This window comes from Coregonus lavaretus (assembly GCF_964263955.1).
Source record: "Coregonus lavaretus genome assembly, chromosome: 17".
Lineage (NCBI taxonomy): Eukaryota > Metazoa > Chordata > Actinopteri > Salmoniformes > Salmonidae > Coregonus > Coregonus lavaretus.
Genome location: NC_140004.1, coordinates 30,864,949 through 30,878,790, shown reverse-complemented (window position 1 = coordinate 30,878,790; position 13,842 = coordinate 30,864,949). Strand labels below are relative to the sequence as shown.

The 13,842-nt window shown below is 50.2% G+C and overlaps 1 pseudogene across 1 annotated transcript in view; it reads right to left on the bottom strand.

Moving 5' to 3' along the window:
* LOC311144370 (guanine nucleotide-binding protein subunit beta-like protein 1) overlaps window positions 1–13,842 on the bottom strand; it is a 48,454-nt pseudogene that overhangs the window by 17,930 nt on the left and 16,682 nt on the right. Inside the window, exon 3 of the transcript in view lies at window positions 13,589–13,733. The product of the transcript in view is annotated as a guanine nucleotide-binding protein subunit beta-like protein 1 (transcript). The remainder of the gene's footprint in view (window positions 1–13,588; window positions 13,734–13,842) is intronic.

The following is a 13,842-nucleotide window of genomic DNA, read 5'->3' as shown; positions in this document are numbered from 1 at the left end:
TTCAGGGAAGTCAGGAACCAATATACACAATCAGTTAGGAAAGCAAAGGCTAGCTTTTTCAAACAGAAATTTGCATCCTGTAGCACGAACTACAAAATGTTTTGGGACACAGTAAAGTCCATGGAGAATAAGAGCACCTCCTCCCAGCTACCCAGTGCACTGAGGCTAGGAAACACTGTCACCACCGATAAATCTACGATAATCGAGAATTTCAATAAGCATGGCCATGCTTTCCACCTGGCTACCCCTACCTCGGCCACCAGCTCTGCACCCTCCGCTGCAACTTGCCCATGCCCCCCCCGCTTTTCCTTCACCCAAATTCAGATAGCTGATGTCCTGAAAGAGTGCTAAATCTGGACCTCTACAAATCAGCTGGGCTAGACAATCTGGACCCTTTCTTTCTAAAATTAGCCGCCAAAATTGTCGCAACCCCTATTACCAGCCTGTTCAACCTCCTTTTCGTATCGTCTGAGATCCCAAGAGATTGGAAAGCTGCCGCGATCATCCCCCTCTTCAAAGGGGGTGACACTCTAGATCCAAACTGTTACAGACCTATATCCATCCTGCCCTTCGAAAGTATTTGAAAGCCAAGTTAACAAACAGATCACCGACCATTTCGAATCCCACCGTACCTTCTCCGCTATGCAATCTGGTTTCCGAGCTGGTCATGGGTGCACCTCAGCCAACCTCAAGGTCCTAAATGATATAATAACCGCGATCGATAAAAGACAGTACTGTGCAGCCGTCTTCATCGACCTGGCCAAGGCTTTTGACTCTGTCAATCACCGCATTCTTATTGGCAGACTAAATAGCCTTGGTTTCTCAAATGAGAAACCAAGGCCTTGGTTTCTCCTCGCCTGGTTCACCAACTACTTCTCAGATAGAGTTCAATGTGTCAAATCGGAGGGCCTGTTGTCTGGACCTCTGGCAATCTCTATGGGGGTGCCACAGGGTTCAATTCTCAGGCGGACTCTATTCTCTGTGTATATCAATGATGTCGCTCTTGCTGCTGGTGACCCTCAGATCCACCTCTACGCAGACAACACCATCTTGTATACATCTGGCCCTTCATTGGACACTGTGTTAACAAACCTCCAAATGAGCTTCAATGCCATACAACACTCCTTCCGTGGCCTCCAACTGCTCTTAAACGCTAGTAAAACTAAATGCATGCTCTTCAATCGAATGCTGCTTGCACCCGCCCGCCCGACTAGAATCACTACTCTTGGCGGGTCTGACTTAGAATATGTAGACAACTACAAATACCTAGGTGTCTGGTTAGACCGTAAACTCTCCTTCCAGACTCACATTAAGCATCTCCAATCCAAAGTTAAATCTAGAATCGGCTTCCTATTTCGCAACAAAGCCTCCTTCACTCATGCTGCTAAACATGCCCTCGTAAAACGGACTATCCTACCGATCTTTGACTTTGGCCGCCATTCCTTCCAGTTCTCTGCTGCAAATGACTGGAACGAACTGCAAAAATCTCTGAAGCTGGAGACACTTGTCTCCCTCACTAACTTTAAGCATCAGTTGTCAGAGCAGCTTACCGATCAATGCACCTGTACATCTGTAATTAGCCCACCCAACTACCACATCCCCATATTGTTATTTACATTGTTATTTATTTTGCTCATTTGCACCCCAGTATCTCTATTTGCACATCATCTTTTGCACATATATCACTCCAGTGTTAATACTAAATTGTAATGATGTTGCACTATGGCCTATTTATTGCCTTAGCTCCATAACTTACTACATTTGCACACACTGTATATAGATTTTCTATTGTGTTATTGACTGTACGTTTTGGTTATCCCATATGCAACTCTGTGTTGTTGTTGTTTTTATCGCACTGCTTTGCTTTATCTTGGCCAGGTCGCAGTTGTAAATGAGAACTTGTTCTCAACTGGCTTACCTGGTTAAATAAAGGTGAAATAAAAAAATAGAAAATTAAAAATGTAAACATATTTTTCCCATGCCAATAAAGCCCTTTGAATTGAATTGAATTGAGAGAGAGGTAGATCGAATGAGAGAGAGAGGGAGAGAGAGCGGGAAAGAGAGAAGGAGAGGGAGAGGGAGAGGGAGAGGCATGGTGAAGTGACTGATCAGGGAAAAGGAAAGGTGGGCACCACACCGCATCAACACATACGGAACCAATCCCATCCCGATTCCCGTCTATCCATCCCCTCCCTCTGCAGAGCGCCATGACATCATGGTTCTGGGGCGATGAGCTGAGAGTGATGGATATCTGTATAGGAACATTTCCTTCTGGCCCGAAGCCTCTGTTCATGTTAAAAGCCTTGCACATCATACATCACCGTCTACTGGCATCCCTCCCTGAGCCCACATCTCACGTCTCCCCTCCTCTCTGCTCTGGACAACATATGGAGACACTTTCTCCCTCTGCTTCTCTACTCCTTGACGGCCTCATAGCAAATCAGATTGAAGATTGAGCTTGTTTACCTTCCAGACCCTATTCCGCATGCTTACTTTAAAAAAGGCTGGGGAGGGGAGAGGGAGAAGAAACGCAGAGTGAAGACCTAAAAGAGGGGAGGCCTAAACCAAAAGAAAGTGCTACTTAATATGTAATTTAACCTTTTCCAAACGTCCAGCGGCGAGCGTTTAAAGGCCGCCAATAAATCTGTTCTCAGGTCTCAGTCAGTATGATGGAAGATCCCTGCTCTCACTCTCAGTGGCGAGATATATGGAGGAGAGGAGAGAGGAGATGGAGAGAGAGAGAAAGGGGGAGAGAGAGAAAGGGGGAGAGAGAGAAAGGGGGAGAGAGAGAAAGGGGGAGAGAGAGGAGATGGAGAGAGAGAGAAAGGGGGAGAGAGAGAAAGGGGGAGAGAGAGAAAGAGAGAAAGAGAAAGGGGGAGAGAGAGAAAGGGGGAGAGAGAGAAAGAGAGAAAGAGAGAAAGAGGAGACCAGACTCAGTGTCTTTCCCCCCGGTGTGTGTGAAAGGTTGAGGAAACAGCGGGCTGCACTAGCAGGGATCATGTGGATAACGAGGCGAGAGTCTCATGATTGATTGACATAATGTGTGGGCAATATGGCTGCCTAAGTGTGGGGTGGCTGGGCCTAGTGTAGCCCTCAACACTTGGTTAACACATTCACATTCACCCCCCCACCCACGAAGACAAACACATACAGTTCCTCTCGCATGTACAGGCACACTTGCTTGCATGCACACATACTAACACACACCTACATTGTTTAAAACCCACCTCTGCATCTCCCTTTGGCAGGTAAGCTTTTACGACTATCTCCACATTGCAGCAAGTTTCTGACTAGCTCTGTGACAGTTCCAAGACGATTCCTTGCCTGGAGATGAGAGATCAGACTGGAATGATTTATTGTCACCTGGGTCTTGTGCTTTAATGTCAGAATTAATAGTTCTGTTTTCTGGCAGTCAACCCTGAAACTGGATTGGCTTCCAAAATCAGATGAAAGGATAGAGTAAAAGGACCCAACTCAACGAAACCAAAGAAAACAAACAGTGGGACAATTAGCATTGATGTCTGGTGATCCACCCTATACCGCCCAGGGTCAACACACACGCACGTACACACATGAACACACACGTACACACAAACACACGTACACACAAACATAGATTCCTGTTGACACTAAACTCCCCACGCAGACCCAAACCACCAACTGTCCTCAACCAACCGGACGCAATTCATTAAACGTCTTGCATAAGCAGAAAATCATAAATAGTGTAAAGCAAAACATATTAATTAACTGTGAAAATAATTACAGGTCTCTTTAATACGGGGGAAATAAAACTTTTGACAGTATTTATAAAACAGAGGAGGAGGGAGGCGAGGGATCTTTAGATGTGATGCGTAGCTGGCTGGCAGGTAGAGAGAGGGCTGGTTGGGTGGCTGATATACGTCTGTTGAACCCCAGCACTTCCACACATTGTAATTACAGTGTTGGGACTCGACGTCCTGAATCGAGAAAGGCGCTAGAAAAATGGCCCGGGACAAGGTATAACTATAAATCACCGCGCCAAGAGGAGTCTTCGCAATTAATTGTTGACATACTGTACCTATTATGTATGCGTCTTGTCGAGGACTCTCGGCCAATCCGTTTATAACCAGTAAAAATATAAACATTTAGGAGGAAGAGAGAGAGGAAGGGAAAATACTAAAACCTTTTTATTTTATGGTTGTAAAGTGAACTGACTGAACTTTACAGTGCAGTGCGATTAGGAAGGTACTGTTAGCTTACTGTAGATACAGGTTGCTGGAAGCTAGAATGAGTCCCAAATGGCACCCTATTCCCTTTATAGTGCACTACTTTTGACCAGGGTCCCCTAATACTTTTGACCAGTAGTGCACTATATGGGGGATAGTGTGCCTTTTGGGATGCACACGTTGACTTGCTACTGGGAGAATAGGACAGTGTATTCGTTACTCTTACATGCCATAGCTTGATACACATATCCCTCCCCAGCTAGGCTTGTGGCATGAGGGAGCTGACTGGGCTCTTGCTGAGCAGGTCAATTATCTTCACCTGTAGGAAGAGGGACAGTCAAACACTAGAAAGCTGATTTCTTAATTTTAAACAGTTATTACATTCAAACTACAGTGAGGGAAAAAAGTATTTGATCCCCTGCTGATTTTGTACGTTTGCCCACTGACAAAGAAATGATCAGTCTATGAATTTAATGGTAGGTTTATTTGAACAGTGAGAAACAGAATAACAACAAAAAAATCCAGAAAAACGCATGTCAAAAATGTTATAAATTGATTTGCATTTTAATGAGGGAAATAAGTATTTGACCCCCTCTCAATCAGAAAGATTTCTGGCTCCCACGTGTCTTTTATACAGGTAACGAGCTGAGATTAGGAGCACACTCTTAAAGGGAGTGCTCCTAATCTCAGCTTGTTACCTTTATAAAAGACACCTGTCCACAGAAGCAATCAATCAGATTCCAAACTCTCCACCATGGCCAAGACCAAAGAGCTCTCCAAGGATGTCAGGGACAAGATTGTAGACCTACACAAGGCTGGAATGGGCTACAAGACCATCGGCAAGCAGCTTGGTGAGAAGGTGACAACAGTTGGTGCGATTATTCGCAATTGGAAGAAACACAAAATAACTGTCAATCTCCCTCGACCTGGGGCTCCATGCAAGATCTCACCTCGTGGAGTTGCAATGATTGTCAGAGTGGTGTGTGTAGGTGAGTGGAAGGAATCAAGCGCAGGACCCAGGATGACTTCAACCGTCTTTAGTAATGTTCCCAAAGCAACGAGAACAAGGAGTCGCCAACCCAACCGGGTGGCGCACACAATTACGCACAAAACACACAGTGCGTCAAAACAAGAAAAGCGCACGCAGTGCGAGCTCTCGGGAAAACACAACGAGAGAATAATATAAACTTCACAGAGGCAGGCTGACAATGAACAATCACGCATAACACCTGACCCAAACACACGAACTAAATAAGGGAACAATTAAGACACAAATAAGGGACAGGTGTTATGAACAGACAAAACCAAAAGAACATGAAACATAGAACGGTGGCAGCTAGTACTCCGGAGACGACGACCGCCGAAGCCTGCCCGAACAAGGAAGAGGAGCAGCCTCGGCCGAAACCGTGACAGTACCCCCCCCTTGACGCGCGGCTCCAGCCGTGCGCCGACCCGGAGCTCGGGGACGACCCGGACGACGCGGAGCAGGGCGCGCAGGATGACCCCGATGGAAATCGGTCAGTAGGGACTGGTCTAATACGTCCCTCCTTGGCACCCAGCACCGCTCCTCCGGGCCGTACCCCTCCCACTCCACGAGATATTGAAGACCCCCCATCCGGCGTCTCGAGTCCAGGATGGACCTCACGGTGTACGCCGGAGCCCCCTCGATGTCCAACGGGGGCGGAGGAGTCTCCTCAATCTCAAAGTCCTGGAGTGGACCAGCTACCACCGGCCTGAGGAGAGACACATGGAACGAGGGGTTAATATTTTTGTAATCAACAGGTAGTTCTAACCTATAACTCACCTCGTTCAATCTCCTCAGGACTTTAAATGGCCCCACAAACCGCCGACCCAGCTTCCGGCAGGGCAGGCGGAGGGGCAGGTTTCTGGTTGAGAGCCAGACTCGATCCCCAGGTGCGTACACTGGCCCCTCACTGCGGTGTAGGTCGGCGCTCGTCTTCTGTCGACGTATGGCACGCTGCAGATGGACGTGTGCAGCGTCCCACGTCTCCTCCGAGCGCCGCACCCACTCATCCACAGCGGGGGCCTCGATCTGGCTCTCATGCCATGGTGCCAGAACCGGCTGGTACCCTAACACACACTGAAAAGGGGTTAGTTGGGTGGAGGAGTGGCGAAGAGAGTTCTGTGCCATCTCGGCCCAGGGCACATATCTTCCCCACTCCTCCGGCCGGCCCTGACAGTATGACCTCAGAAACCTACCCACATCCTGGTTGACACGTTCAACCTGCCCATTACTCTCCGGGTGGTACCCCGAGGTAAGGCTTACCGAAACCCCCAACCGTTCCATAAATGCTCTCCACACTCTAGAGGTGAACTGGGGGCCTCGGTCAGACACTATATCCTCGGGTACCCCGTAATGCCGGAAGACATGGGTGAACAGAGCCTCAGCGGTCTGTAGGGCAGTGGGTAGACCCGGCATGGGAAGGAGACGACAGGCCTTTGAGAACCGATCCACAACGACCAGGATGGTAGTATTCCCCTGTGAGGGGGGAAGGTCGGTAACAAAATCCACCGAGAGGTGGGACCAGGGTCGTTGTGGAATAGGCAGGGGTTGTAACTTACCCCTGGGCAAATGTCTGGGTGCCTTACACTGGGCACACACCGAACAGGAGGAGACATAAATCCATCCCTAGCTAACGTTGGCCACCAGTACTTCGTGCTAAGGCAGTGCACTGTCCGGCCGATACCCGGATGGCCAGAGGAGGGGGACGTATGAGCCCAACAAATGAGGCGATCACGTACCTCGAGCGGAACGTACGTCCGACCCACAGGACACTGTGGAGGACTCGGGTCGGTGCGTAACGCCCGCTCGATCTCACCATCAACCTCCCACACCACCGGAGCAACCAGACAAGACTCCGGTAGTATGGGCGTGGACTCAACTGACCTCTCCTCTGCGTCATACTGCCGAGACAGAGCATCTGCCTTCCCGTTCTGGGACCCAGGGATGTATGTGATCTTAAACACAAACCGGGCTAGGAACATAGTCCAGCGAGCCTGGCGAGGATTCAGTCTCCTAGCTGCCCGGATGTACTCCAGGTTACGATGGTCAGTTAGAATGAGGAAAGGGTGTTGAGCCCCCTCGAGCCAATGCCGCCACACCTTTAGGGCCTGTACCACGGCTAACAGCTCCCTGTCTCCTACGTCATAATTCCGCTCCGCCGGACTGAGCTTCTTTGAGTAGAACGCACAGGGACGGAGTTTAGGTGGAGTGCCAGAACGCTGGGAAAGAACGGCCCCTATCCCGGCTTCTGACGCGTCCACCTCTACTTGGAACGGTAAAGAGGGATCCGGATGCGCCAACACCGGCGCCGAGGTAAACAGGTCCTTTAGTCTCCCAAATGCCCTGTCCGCCTCCGCTGACCACCGCAAGCGCACCGGACCCCCCTTTAACAGAGACGTTATGGGAGCTGCCACCTGTCCAAAACCCCGGATAAACCTCCGGTAATAATTCGCAAAACCCAAGAACCGTTGCACCTCCTTCACAGTGGTTGGGGTCTGCCAATTACGCACAGCTGACACCCGGTCTACCTCCATCTTCACCCCTGACGCAGATAACTGGTAACCCAGAAAGGAGACCGACTTCTGGAAAAACAGACATTTCTCTGCCTTGACATATAGGTCATGCTCCAACAGCCTCCTCAATACTCGGCGCACCAGGGCTACATGCTCAGCACGGGTAGGACTATACACCAGAATGTCGTCGATGTACACAACTACTCCCTGTCCCTGCATGTCCCGGAAAATCTCATCGACGAAGGATTGGAAGACTGAGGGAGCATTCATCAACCCATATGGCATGACTAGATACTCGTAGTGTCCGGAAGTCGTGCTAAACGCTGTCTTCCATTCATCGCCCTCTCGAATGCGTACCAAGTTATATGCGCTCCTAAGATCCAATTTTGTAAAGAACCGCGCACCGTGCAGTGACTCCGTCATAGTCGCAATCAGAGGAAGTGGATAGCTGTACTTCACTGTGATCTGATTGAGACCGCGGTAATCAATACACGGGCGCAGACCTCCATCCTTTTTCTTCACAAAAAAGAAACTTGAGGAAGCGGGTGAAACGGAGGCCCGTATGTATCCCTGTCTAAGAGACTCAGAGATGTATGTCTCCATAGCCTTTCTCTCCTCTTGAGACAAGGGATACACATGGCTCCGCGGGAGAGCTGCTCCTGACTGGAGATCTATCGCACAATCCCCCCGTCTATGAGGCGGCAGCTGTGCCGCCCTGGTCTTACTGAACGCCAGTGCCAAATCCTCATACTCGGGGGGAATCTGCAGTGCTGGCATTAGATTCGGACTCTCCACCGAGGTCGCCCCTATGGAAACACCCAGACACCGCCCCTCACATTGAGCAGACCACCCTTTAAGAGCTTTCTCTCGCCACCTAATAATAGGGTCATGAGTCATCAACCAGGGAAGACCCAGCACTACCGGATACGCAGGAGAGTCAATCAGATAGAGCTGAATTCTCTCCTCATGACCCTCCTGCGCCGTCATCTGAATGGGTGCTGTGACTTCCCTAATCAACCCAGACCCTAACGGACGGCTATCTAGGGCATGGACGGGGAAAGGCTTATCCACTGGAAGGAGGGGAATCCCTAACTCTATACAGAACTGGCGATCTACAAAATTCCCAGCTGCGCCTGAATCTACCAGCGCCTTATGCTGGGCACGAGGTGCAACCTGTGGGAAACAAACAGGCAAGGTTAGGTGCACGACAGAAAGCTCTGGGTAAGCAGGGCGCCTACTCACCTGGGGGGACCCCCCAATGCGTGACCTGCCATCTCCCTCACTGGAGGACCCGCCCCAACACCTAGCCGTGGTGTGCCCTCCACGACCACAGTTGGTGCAAGGGCCGGGTCCCCTCGGGCTCCTCCTCCTCCGTTCCCTAGCGCCAGCACCTCCGAGCTCCATAGGGCTCGGCTCGGAGGTGCTGGAGAGTGGAATGGGCGAACCCCCCCCTCCGGGACGCCCACGGGTGGCGAGCAGGGTATCCAGCCGGATGGCCATGTCGACCAGCTGGTCGAACGTCAACGACGTGTCCCTGCACGCCAACTCTCGCTGGACGTCTTCCCGGAGGCTGCAGCGGAAATGGTCGATATGGGCCCGCTCATTCCACCCTGCATCAGCCGCTAGGGTCCGAAACTCTAAGGCAAAGTCCTGGGCGCTCCTCATCCCCTGTCGGAGGTAGAATAGACGTTCCCCCGCCGCCTTCCCTTCCGGTGGATGGTCGAACACAGCACGGAAGCGGCGGGAGAACTCCGCATAGTTCGTGGTAGCGGCGTCCATTCTCCTCCACTCGGCGTTGGCCCACTCCAACGCCTTGCCGGTGAGACAGGAGATGAGGGCTGAGACGCTCTCGTGTCCCGAGGGCGCCGGGTGTACGGTGGCGAGGTAGAGCTCCACCTGCAGCAGGAATCCTTGACACCCGGCAGTGGAGCCGTCGTACGCCCTCGGGAGCGAGAGCCGAATCCCACTAGGTTCCGGAGATGAGACAGGGGGGCTGACCGATGGGGCTGGTTCGGTTCGTGGAGGTGTGGGAACCCCGCTGGTCTCCCATCGGTGCAGAGTATTCATCACCCCCTCCAGGGCGTGACAGACCTGATTGATGCGGTCCTCCTGACCACGAAGACGTTCAGCCATCTCGGCTGTCGGCGTGGTCGCTCCTGCTGATTCCATGATTGATGCGTGATTCTGTCAGAGTGGTGTGTGTAGGTGAGTGGAAGGAATCAAGCGCAGGACCCAGGATGACTTCAACCGTCTTTAGTAATGTTCCCAAAGCAACGAGAACAAGGAGTCGCCAACCCAACCGGGTGGCGCACACAATTACGCACAAAACACACAGTGCGTCAAAACAAGAAAAGCGCACGCAGTGCGAGCTCTCGGGAAAACACAACGAGAGAATAATATAAACTTCACAGAGGCAGGCTGACAATGAACAATCACGCATAACACCTGACCCAAACACACGAACTAAATAAGGGAACAATTAAGACACAAATAAGGGACAGGTGTTATGAACAGACAAAACCAAAAGAACATGAAACATAGAACGGTGGCAGCTAGTACTCCGGAGACGACGACCGCCGAAGCCTGCCCGAACAAGGAAGAGGAGCAGCCTCGGCCGAAACCGTGACAATGATCATGAGAACGGTGAGGAATCAGCCCAGAACTACACGGGAGGATCTTGTCAATGATCTCAAGGCAGCTGGGACCATAGTCACCAAGAAAACGATTGGTAACACACTACGCCGTGAAGGACTGAAATCCTGCAGCGCCCGCAAGGTCCCCCTGCTCAAGAAAGCACATATACAGGGCCGTCTGAAGTTTGCCAATGAACATCTGAATGATTCAGAGGAGAACTGGGTGAAAGTGTTGTGGTCAGATGAGACCAAAATCGAGCTCTTTGGCATCAACTCAACTCGCCGTGTTTGGAGGAGGAGGAATGCTGCCTATGACCCCAAGAACACCATCCCCACCGTCAAACACGGAGGTGGAAACATTATGCTTTGGGGGTGTTTTTCTGCTAAGGGGCCAGGACAACTTCACTGCATCAAAGGGACGATGGACAGGGCCATGTACCGTCAAATCTTGGGTGAGAACCGCCTTCCCTCAGCCAGGGCATTGAAAATGGGTCGTGGATGGGTATTCCAGCATGACAATGACCTAAAAAAAAACGGCCAAGGCAACAAAGGAGTGGCTCAAGAAGAAGCACATTAAGGTCCTGGAGTGGCCTAGCCAGTCTCCAGACCGTAATCCCATAGAAAATCTGTGGAGGGAGCTGAAGGTACGAGTTGCCAAACGTCAGTTTCGAAACCTTAATGACTTGGAGAAGATCTGCAAAGAGGAGTGGAACAAAATCCCTCCTGAGATGTGTGCAAACCTGGTGGCCAACTACAAGAAACGTCTGACCTCTGTGATTGCCAACAAGGGTTTTGCCACCAAGTACTAAGTCATGTTTTGCAGAGGGGTCAAATACTTATTTCCCTCATTAAAATGCAAATCAATTCATAACATTTTTGACATGCGTTTTTTTGGATTTTGTTGTTGTTATTCTGTCTCTCACTGTTCAAATAAACCTACCATTGAAATTATAGACTGATCATGTCTTTGTCAGTGGGCAAACGTACAAAATCAGCAGGGGATCAAATACTTTTTTCCCTCACTGTAAGTAACTAACTATCCCACCCAGGCAAGAAATGGCCAAACAAGCAGTGCCTCCTCCACCCTAGACCCCAGTCACAAACAACGCCCAATCATAGGCTACAGTTGGCCACTGTTCTTCAACCAACACTGAAGAACAGAGGCAGGGCAAACTTTAGGCCGCGTGCCAGTCATTTTCTTGGGGTCTTTTATTTTCATTAATCAAGTTCAAACTTGAATCCCTTGTTTCAGCGCAGCAACAGGAAACTACAACAAAACTTCAGTAGTAAAACACAGTGTGGGGACAGAACAGCTTTACACTTTATGGGCGTCTTACTACTTTCAGCCACTATTAGGCTCTGATCCATCAGGCAGACAGAGCTGTCCTCCAGTCTATAATAAATCCTAATAAGACCTGACCTCCTGACGCAAGTGTCGTTTTCCTGACCTAGACACACTGGCACTGAGTCTGATAAAATACACACAGTCTAATGAAAGCTCATTAGAGAGAGGGAGAGAGAGAGAGAGAGAGAGAGAGAGAGAGAGAAGGAAGGAAGGAAGGAAGGAAGGAAGGAAGGAAGGAAGGAAGGAAGGAAGGAAGGAAGGAAGGAAGGAAGGAAGGAAGGAAGGAAGGAAGGAAGGAAGGAAGGAAGGAAGGAAGGAAGGAAGGAAGGGTGAGAGAGAATGTTAGATAGCATGAGGGAAAGCGCGAGAGAGAGACAGAGAGAGAGAGAGAGAGACAGAGAGAGAGAGAGAGAGAGAGAGAGAGAGAGAGAGAGAGAGAGAGAGAGACAGAGAGAGAGAGAGAGAGAGAGAGAGAGAGAGAGAGAGAGAGAGAGAGACCCTATTAGCTACAGTCTTCTCTGTCTGACTGACTTCCCTATGGCTACACTACTCAGTCTCTTTACCTAGATACACAATCTAATGAGAGAGTCGATCCCTATGGCTACACTACTCAGTCTCTCTGACTGATCCAGAGAGAGAGAGATACATCCTCATTAAAGCTGAAAATAAACATCCTGTTTAACAGACCAATCAGATTAAATATCCTGTTTAAAGGACCAATCAAATTACACATCCCGTGTAACCAACCAATCAGATCAAACATCTGTTTAAGGAAGCAATTTGTATTTTATCGGGGTGTCACATCTGTGCCATGTTTACCCCCGACCTGCTAGCCAGACAAAGAGGGCTTTAAGGAGCTGCCTCCCTCGCTGTGCCTCAGGTGGCGTGTTCTTGTGTGGCACACACACACACACACACTTATGCGCATAAATAAAACACCCACTCTATTAATGAATGCTTTTGCAATAGCAGCGATCCGCTGGCAGCGAGGGGTAAACATTAAACCTGCCTGCCTCCTAAATTGATGGTGCTGCTCCTTCCTTCAATCCCCCTCTGGCTCAGATCTACAACATGCTTTGTGGCTGTGTGTGTGGAGGCATGGGTCTAAATCTATGATTAGGATCCCCTGGGAAAGGCATGGATGACTGTGGGGCAGCCAGGGGTGGGACAAGAGAGTGGGACAGTGATAAGAGAGGAGGTTTGAGGGGGTGTGTGTGAGTGTGCCTGGTATTATTGAGAGTGCCGGGCTTGAAAGCGTCCTGTTGCCTCGTCCAGCCTGTCTCTATAGGCTGGAGTTAATGGTGGCACGTTTGGCTGGATCGAGTGACCAGCCTGTCGCTTTCATGTGAGGCTTCATTAGAGCAGGGTGAGTAACATGAATCTGGAGGCAATAAAGGTGCCTGAAAAGCTGCCTGTCGCCTCCCAGCCCTGCTTCACTGCACACTGACTGGACTGGGCTATGGCTTTCCACAACCGTCTCATACACTAACAAACACTCACATTAAAGCAAGGGGGAAGGTGAAATGTGTAATAATTTGCCTGTCACTGGCTGATGTACTCTTAACAACGCCTACTCACAAGTTTCTATCAGACAGGTCATGAGGAGATGAAAGTTTCACAATATACAGCCCTTCCACAAACTGTGTTGACAGTTGTATTATCAAAAGTTGCACTGTAACTTATGAACAAACAGCAAATATCCAGGACATCATCTCCCTCTCTCGCCCCTTCCCCTGCCTCTCTCACCCCCTCCCCTCCCTCACCCACTCCCCTCTCTCACCTCCTCCCCTCTCCCTCTCTCACCCCCTCCCCTCCCTCTCTCACCTCCTCCCCTCCCTCTCTCACCCACTCCCATCCCTCCGTCTCACCTTCTCCAGGGTGGGCCAGCAGCCATCTCCCAGGCCCAGCAGGGAACAGCGACAGAACCCCACACTGCCTATCCACAGGGTGTCTGTGACAGCACTGCGTCCCTTAGCCAGATCCCACAGGCACACACGCATGTCCCGCCCCTGACTGACAAAACAACACACAGATACACGGGACCATGAGACCATGAGACAGAGAGATAAATATACTGGCCTGCTCTATGAGGAGATTACAGGTGGTTCATCAAAGAGAATGA